The sequence below is a fragment of the Danio rerio genome, chromosome 3, assembly GCF_049306965.1.
Source record: "Danio rerio strain Tuebingen ecotype United States chromosome 3, GRCz12tu, whole genome shotgun sequence".
NCBI classification, from domain to species: Eukaryota; Metazoa; Chordata; class Actinopteri; order Cypriniformes; family Danionidae; genus Danio; species Danio rerio.
Genome location: NC_133178.1, coordinates 63,266,685 through 63,274,482, shown reverse-complemented (window position 1 = coordinate 63,274,482; position 7,798 = coordinate 63,266,685). Strand labels below are relative to the sequence as shown.

Below are 7,798 nucleotides of genomic sequence, written 5' to 3'. Positions count from 1 at the left end.
GATGCAGGACCAGCTGTGATCAATCATAAGCATGTGATCCTCTCGAAATTCATTTATAAATAAACCTCACTTATCAGAAAGTGATTTTTTTGGAAGTTATTTTTTTTTTCCAGTGGATGGAAATGGCGTGAAACGTTTCATGTGAAATTCCAGTTTACAGGGAATCATTACTTGCACTTGCAACAAGGGCACTGAGAACACAGGAAGCACCATTATTTAAATAAGCAGCCTAATAACGATGAGGATGTGCAGCAATGAACCATGGTCAGAGCTCAACAGAAGCTTCCTCTCTTTTTGTGCACACTTGCTGCATATCTACATTTGAAACAATGAGCTTGAGCACTCAAAACACCATGATATGCGAACAGATCATACAGTTTTCTTCTGCGAGTAGACAATGACATCGGTCACAATTTTCCAGCAAATCTGCCAAGAAAAGGAAACTTTTGGCATTGAAAACACTGATCAGGTTGACCCAAACCACAATGTACAGTACCATATTGTACTACTCAGTGGGGAACTAGATATTTGAGGGTGGATCATCCATCTCTGTTACACACTAAGAAATAAAAGAACTAAAGCCGTCACTGGGACGGTAGCTTTTCAAAAGATACACTTTTGTACCTTTAAAGTACACTGTAAAACATTATATGATCAGTTAGTCCTGACAGCGTATGTTTTAGGTCATTGTAGCTTATTAAACTGAGGTAATAATGTTCTAACTTAATTTTCTAAGTTACGCAAGCTGCTCGGTCAAGTTCAATGGACTCATAAGGGGAATTTGATTCAGCTTAAAAAATTAAGTTTTTTTAGTGTACAATTGAAGTCGAAACTAACCATACTGAATTTGTTAGTTGACAGTTTTGTGGTAATTCATCAGTTCATGTCATTAAGAAAAAAAAGTTAGCCCTTCTAATCTTTAACAGAAATCTGATAATGCACGTATTGTTTGTTTTCAGTTAAATTCTCAGATGATGTCTGTCTGAGGTATTGGGCATGGCTAGGCCCACCCGAAATCTGCACGCGCAGAATTCCACAGATTTTCCGCATATTTCCGCAGATTTTTAGCCCATCATTAGGCTGGCTTGTGTAGCAAGCCAGACTACTGTTATCCTATTTTTAGGCTGGCTTGTGTAGCAAGCCAGACTACTGTTATCCTATTTTTCTTATGAGACTAAAAAACAAAATGCATCTCCTCCTAGAGCTTTCGAGCTATGACCACCAAACTCACACCAGACCTCCACACTGGTCTGACTCGGGTTGCTTTATCTTTTCCGACTGATCCGACTTTCGGTTTTCCGAAAAATGTCCCGGGACCGTCCGAAAAATCCCATTAACTTAACATTGGACCAAATTTGTGACCTCATAACTCAGACTGTCACACAGACTTCTAACTGGGCTCATTTAACTCAGACGCAGAAACGCAGAAAAAAATTCAGATGTATGAAACACTGCGTACGCCGAATCTCACGCATATTCTTTTGTACATCCGAATGAACGTGAAACTGAGCGCAACATGCACGAGCACAAAACCCCTCCCTGCCTCCTCCCCCGTATGAATATGCTAATGACTCTACTTTGGCAAAACCCAACGAAAAAGCAATGGCAAAAGCAAGCAAGAAGAGAAACTTTGAACAGAATGTGAATTGGAGGTGCTGCTTTCGGAGGTAGACCGGAGAAAAGCGGTGTTATTTGCATGTTTGTCCTCCGGAATTAACAACAAAATAAAAAAATAGAGTGGGAGAGTTTAGCTGATGCGGTCAACACAGTTAAGTCTGAACATCGCACTGAGTGAATTAAAAAAGAAATAGTGTGATTTATAGGTGTAAAATGTTGCAGCATCCTTATCAGTCTCAGTGGCGCAGCTCGTAAAACGCATGTCATCATGTTTTGACACGTTCAAGCATGAACTCGGTTCGAATCCAGTGTCCTATGAATTCTTTCTTCTTTTTTTCCCCGCTACATATCAGATTTTGCCTACTATTTATCACAAGAAAGACAAGTAGGAATCATTAATAAGTCTGTGTATCATATTTTATTTGCACATTTATTGAATGGAAATGTTTCTGAATCACGCATGCAAATTCATCTTCAGATAGTGTCTTTATAGCAATGTGCGTGCGGTAGATCGCTCAGATTACATTGGGAAAACAGGCAACCGCTGCAAATTGTGCTTTAATGTTTAGCTGGTCAACTGTATGGTATGGAAATCTTATATACCTGCTAGATGAACCCGTCTCATACAGCTGCCATTACACGGCTCAAAGACACTTTGTAGTGTGCAATTTAACACAACTGCCTCTAGGAGTCGCCAATGGAAATAAAACAGACACGCACAAAAAAATAAAGCTGGCGTAAAGCTGCGCACATTCCCACGTTCAGTTCATCGTTAGTAAATCCAAACATGAGCGATTCTGAGCGTGAAACCTGGCGTACGCAAAGTTTTTGTGCGTACGCAGTGTTGATACATGAGGCCCCAGGTGCGGCTTGACTCGCTTAACTCCATTCTAAAAGTGTATAAAATATATTCTCTTTTACAAATTTAAGTGGATAGACCATAAAAAATTAAGTTGTTCCTCTGAAAAAAAACATAAAAATTGTTTCAACTCATCTTCAATACGTAAATTTAAAAGCAGCAAAGCCAAAAGTCATTTTTTTGACTGTATAACCATACACACATCACAAAAGACAAAGTAATCTAACGTGTATGTGATAAGAACTAAAGTTAAGGTGCTTGTTTTGTATCTTTAAAGCCCAAATCATTTATTTTAATTTTACTATCTACATCTCTTTACATTTTAGTGAAGAAAAGCAAGTCATGCAGGTCTCTGTATCAACGTTTCCCAAACCATCTTTGCACTAAATACACACACAGTTGACCCTTAATACACACAAACGGTGAGTATTTCCCCTTTCAGGCCAACAGTAGATACACGGTGTATTGTTTCCTGAGGCCAAAAGCGGGAAGTGACCTGCAAACGCTGTGTGTCTAGTTCCTCTTTGAGTCGGGTTTAAACACACAGCTGTCTGCGGATGACACTCAGATAACACAGCGCTGGAAAACACCCACAGGTATGACTTGCGTTTGCTGATGCTCATTAAACCATCAATCTTTTTAAGAAATGTAAGGATCTTTCGCAATGGGCTGGCAGTAAATGACCTTTCCTGTAATGTGTGGGTGAGATTTATGAAATCTGGTAAAGAAGATGGTTTTACAAATCTGCATACTCTTGAATTTGATTAATTTTTTTAGCTCTTATGTGTAAAATGTCCAAAAAAAGTATGTTTTTTTAACTTTCTTCTGTAAAACATTGAAAACTGAATATTTTTCAGTACAATGTTCATTAGCAGAGCATTTTAAAGGCAGTGATTTTCTCGACACAAATCAGAAATGCAAAAAAAAAAAAAAAGGAAGAGAAAACAAGACATTTTTAATAAATCTCCTTTCATGATCAAGTCATTGATGCAGTTTGTTAAAACACAAAGACAGGCAGATAAATCATCTATATCATTCCAATTATATATATATATTTTATTACTTTCAAATCTACGATATTTTAACCTTTACTTTAGGGAAATGCAGACTTTGAGATGGTTGTGAGATCATTTGCATAGAGCAAAAAATAAAATAAAAAAGTAAATTAAATAATTTAATATAAAACAATAACCCAGCAGTTGAGTTAGTCCCTATTACACCCAGAATTGGGGTGATATAATCTGGCATTTCTATAGCGTAAAATAAAAATAAATAATAATAATAATAATAAAAATGAAATAAAATTAAGGGTTATTTAAATATAAACTAAACCAAACATTGGGTTGAATTTGGTCCTATTGGTTCAATTAAAAAATATATAGTTATAGCCCAGTAGTTGAGTTAGTCCTATTGCACCCAGGGTTGGGGTGAAATACCCTGGCATTTCTTAGCGTAAAATAAATAAATAATAATAATAAAAAAAAAGAAATAAAATAAAATAAAAGAATGGCTTATTTAAATATGAACTAAACAAAACATTTGTGTTAAATTTGGTAATATTCGTTTAAGTAAAAAAATTATAATTATAACCCAGCAGTGGGGTTAGTCATTATTACAATCCCAGAAATGGACTGCAATAACCCAGCAGATTTTAGAGTGAAAAATAAAAGAAAATGAAATAAATTAAAATTGCTGAGTTATTTAAACCCAAATTAAGTAAAATATGTAGTAAACCAAACATTGGGTTAAATTTAGTCCTGTTCATTTAATACAAAAAAATTTACCCAACCGTTGAGTTAGTCTCTATTACACCCACAATTAGGTTGAAGTAACCCAGCATTTTTAGAGTGCAAAGTAAAACAAAATGAAATAAATCAATTGATTATTTAATCCTGAATAAGATAAAATATGAACTGAGCCAAACATTAAATCAAATTAAAAAGATCTAATTTAACCCAAAAAATTAACCCTGCAGTTGGATTAGTCCACATTACACTCAAAATAAAAATAAATACACTCAAAATAAAATAAAATAAAAAATTGCTGGGTTATTTAACTTAAACTGGACAAAACATGGACTAAACCAAACATTGGGGTAAATTTGGTCTTATTTAATTTTTAAAAAATTTACCCAACCGTTGGGTTAGTCCCTATTACACTATTAGGTTGAAATAACCCAGCATTTTGAAAGTAAAATAAAATACAAAAATATTAAATGCTGGGTTATTTAAACGTAAGTTAAGTTTGATCATATTAATTTAATTTTAAACATTAACACATAAGTTAGGTTAGCTCATATTACACCCAGAATTGAGTTAAAATGAGCTGGCATTTTTTTAGTGTAAAATAAAATAAATATGGAATGCAGGCTTATTTAAACCCAAATTGGGTAAAATATATACTAAACCAAACATTGAGTTAAATTTGGTCCTATTTATTAAATAATAATAATTTTTTTAAAAGTTGCTAGGTTTGTCCCTATTACACCGTGAATTGGGTCAAATAACCTGACATTTTTAGAGTGTATAATAAAATAAAATGAAAAAAAAAATCTATTCGTGTGTACATTATATTACTTCACTGTCAATTTTTTGATGGATTTTTAAATAATTATATAATTATATATATATATATATATATATATATATATATATATATATATATATATATATATATATATATATATATATATATATACATATATATATATATATATATATATATATATATATATATATATATATATATATATATATATATATATATATATATATATTATTGCTAACCATCAATTTGCAATAGTTTCCATGTCTTTAACAATTAAGTTATTTTTTTATTGGGGAAATAAATACTTTCTTTTTAATATGTTTATTTAAATGTAAACAGTATATACAAAATGTAAACAGTATATATATATATATATATATATATATATATATATATATATATATATATATATATATATATATATATATATATATATATATATTATTGCTAACCATCAATTTGCAATAGTTTCCATGTCTTTAACAATTAAGTTATTTTTTTATTGGGGAAATAAATACTTTCTTTTTAATATGTTTATTTAAATGTAAACAGTATATACAAAAAAGTTATTTTGGTGCAAAATGTGACCCAGAAATATGAATAGTTTGGGTCCCTTGACTTGGTCTAAGCTCCTCAGTGTGATGATTAAACCTGAGGAGTTTAGAGCAAGTAAAGGGTCTTCAACCGACTCGCCCTTTAAAACCGAAGACCACTGACGACTACATCATTTACTGACGGCAGATTTCTGTACACACATTCTTGTTTTTTTGCCAATAAAGATTCAACTGCGCAGCATGAAGCAAAATCACCCGTGTTTATTTACAAAAATAAGATTGCAAAGCAACAGCAGATACATTTTTGCCAAGAAAAACAAAGTCTTCCGTAAATTCTAAGCTTATTTGCACTACAGCAGAAATACAGGAGCTTGCCGTAGTGAGGCACTGGGAAACTGATGTAAATCGAGGAGCATAAAGAGACGTGGAAAATGAAGATAACAGAGCGAAGTGTGAGGCGTTTCACACAGATGAGGAACAGCAACTTTCGTTTTCAGAAATAATGAGGCAAATTTAAGTGAGTTTATCTTTAAAACAAGCAAAATAATCTCCCAACAGGGTAAGCAAAAATCATCTTATAGTAAAACTGATATTTTGCTTATCCCTGTTGGCAGATTATTTTGCTTGTTTAAAGAAAAACACAATTATTTCTAAAAACAAGACAGTGAGTCTCATTCACTAATAATTGCGTAGGTTTTCATATTTATACGAACATTTGAAAAAATTTACTATAAAATAACGGACATTAAATTACAGAAATTTACTGTAAAACAACAGCCATTAAATAACAGAAACTTACTGAAAAAAACAACCATTAAATAAAAGAAACTTACTGTAAAATAACGACCGTTAAATTACATAAATTTACTGTAAAATAACGAACGTTAAATTACAGAAATTTACTGTAAAATAACGACCATTATATTACAGAAATTTACTGCATAATAACAACCATTAAATAAAAGAAATTTACTGTAAAATAACAACTGTTAAATTACAGAAATGTACTGTAAAATAACAGCCATTAAATTACAGAAATTTACTGTAAAATAATGACCGTTAAATTACAGGAATTTACTGTAAAAAATGGCGATTAAATAAAAGACACTTACTGAAAAATAACAACTGTTAAATTACAGAAATGTACTGTAAAATAACAGCCATTAAATTACACAAAATTTCTGTAAAATAATGACCGTTAAATTACAGGAATTTACTGTAAAAAAATTGACGGTTAAATAAAAGAAACTTACTGAAAAATAACGACCATTAAATTACAGAAACTTACTGTAAAATAACGACTGTTAAATTACAGGAATTTACTGTAAAATAACGACTGTTAAATTACAGGAATTTACTGTAAAATGACAGCCATTAAATTACAGAAATTTACTGTAAAATAATGACCGTTAAATTACAGTAATTTACTGTAAAATAACGACTGTTAAATTACAGGAATTTACTGTAAAATAACAGCCATTAAATTACACAAAATTTCTGTAAAATAATGACCGTTAAATTACAGGAATTTACTGTAAAATAATGGGCATTAAATTACAGGAATTTACTGTAAAATAACGACCGTTAAATTACAGAAATTTACTGTAAAATAACGACTGTTAAATTACAGGAATTTACTGTAAAATAACGACTGTTAAATTACAGGAATTTACTGTAAAATAACGACTGTTAAATTACAGAAATTTACTGTAAAATAATGACCGTTAAATTACAGGAATTTACTGTAAAATAACAACTGTTAAATTACAGGAATTTACTGTAAAATAACAACTGTTAAATTACAGGAATTTACTGTAAAATAACAACTGTTAAATTACAGGAATTTACTGTAAAATAACAGCCATTAAATAACAGAAATTTTCTGCAAAATAACGACCGTTAAATTACAGGAATTTACTGTAAAATAACAGCCATTAAATTACAGAAATTTTCTGCAAAATAACGACCGTTAAATTACAGAAATTTACTTAAATGTAAATTTCTGGTAAAGTTTTGTAATTTAACTTTTGTTATTTTATGGGATTTTATGTTTCTTTAAAAAGACTAAATGCAGCCATGCGTAGTTCTTGCTACATAATTCGTTCTTTTCAGAAACTTATGCAGGGCTTTGTTTTTACAATGAGCCTGTGTTGAAACCATTATTGCCAATAGAAAAGAAGTTTAAAAAGACACCTCTTGTCTAAAAAAAAAATAATATTCC

The 7,798-nt window shown here is 31.2% G+C and overlaps 1 non-coding gene across 1 annotated transcript; it reads left to right on the top strand.

Annotated features, from left to right (window-relative positions):
- Positions 1-5,626: 5,626 nt before the first annotated feature.
- mir7132 (microRNA mir-7132) lies at positions 5,627-5,708 on the top strand. Its single transcript, NR_161931.1, has one exon. It is a non-coding gene; the product is annotated as a microRNA mir-7132 (primary transcript).
- Positions 5,709-7,798: the final 2,090 nt, after the last annotated feature.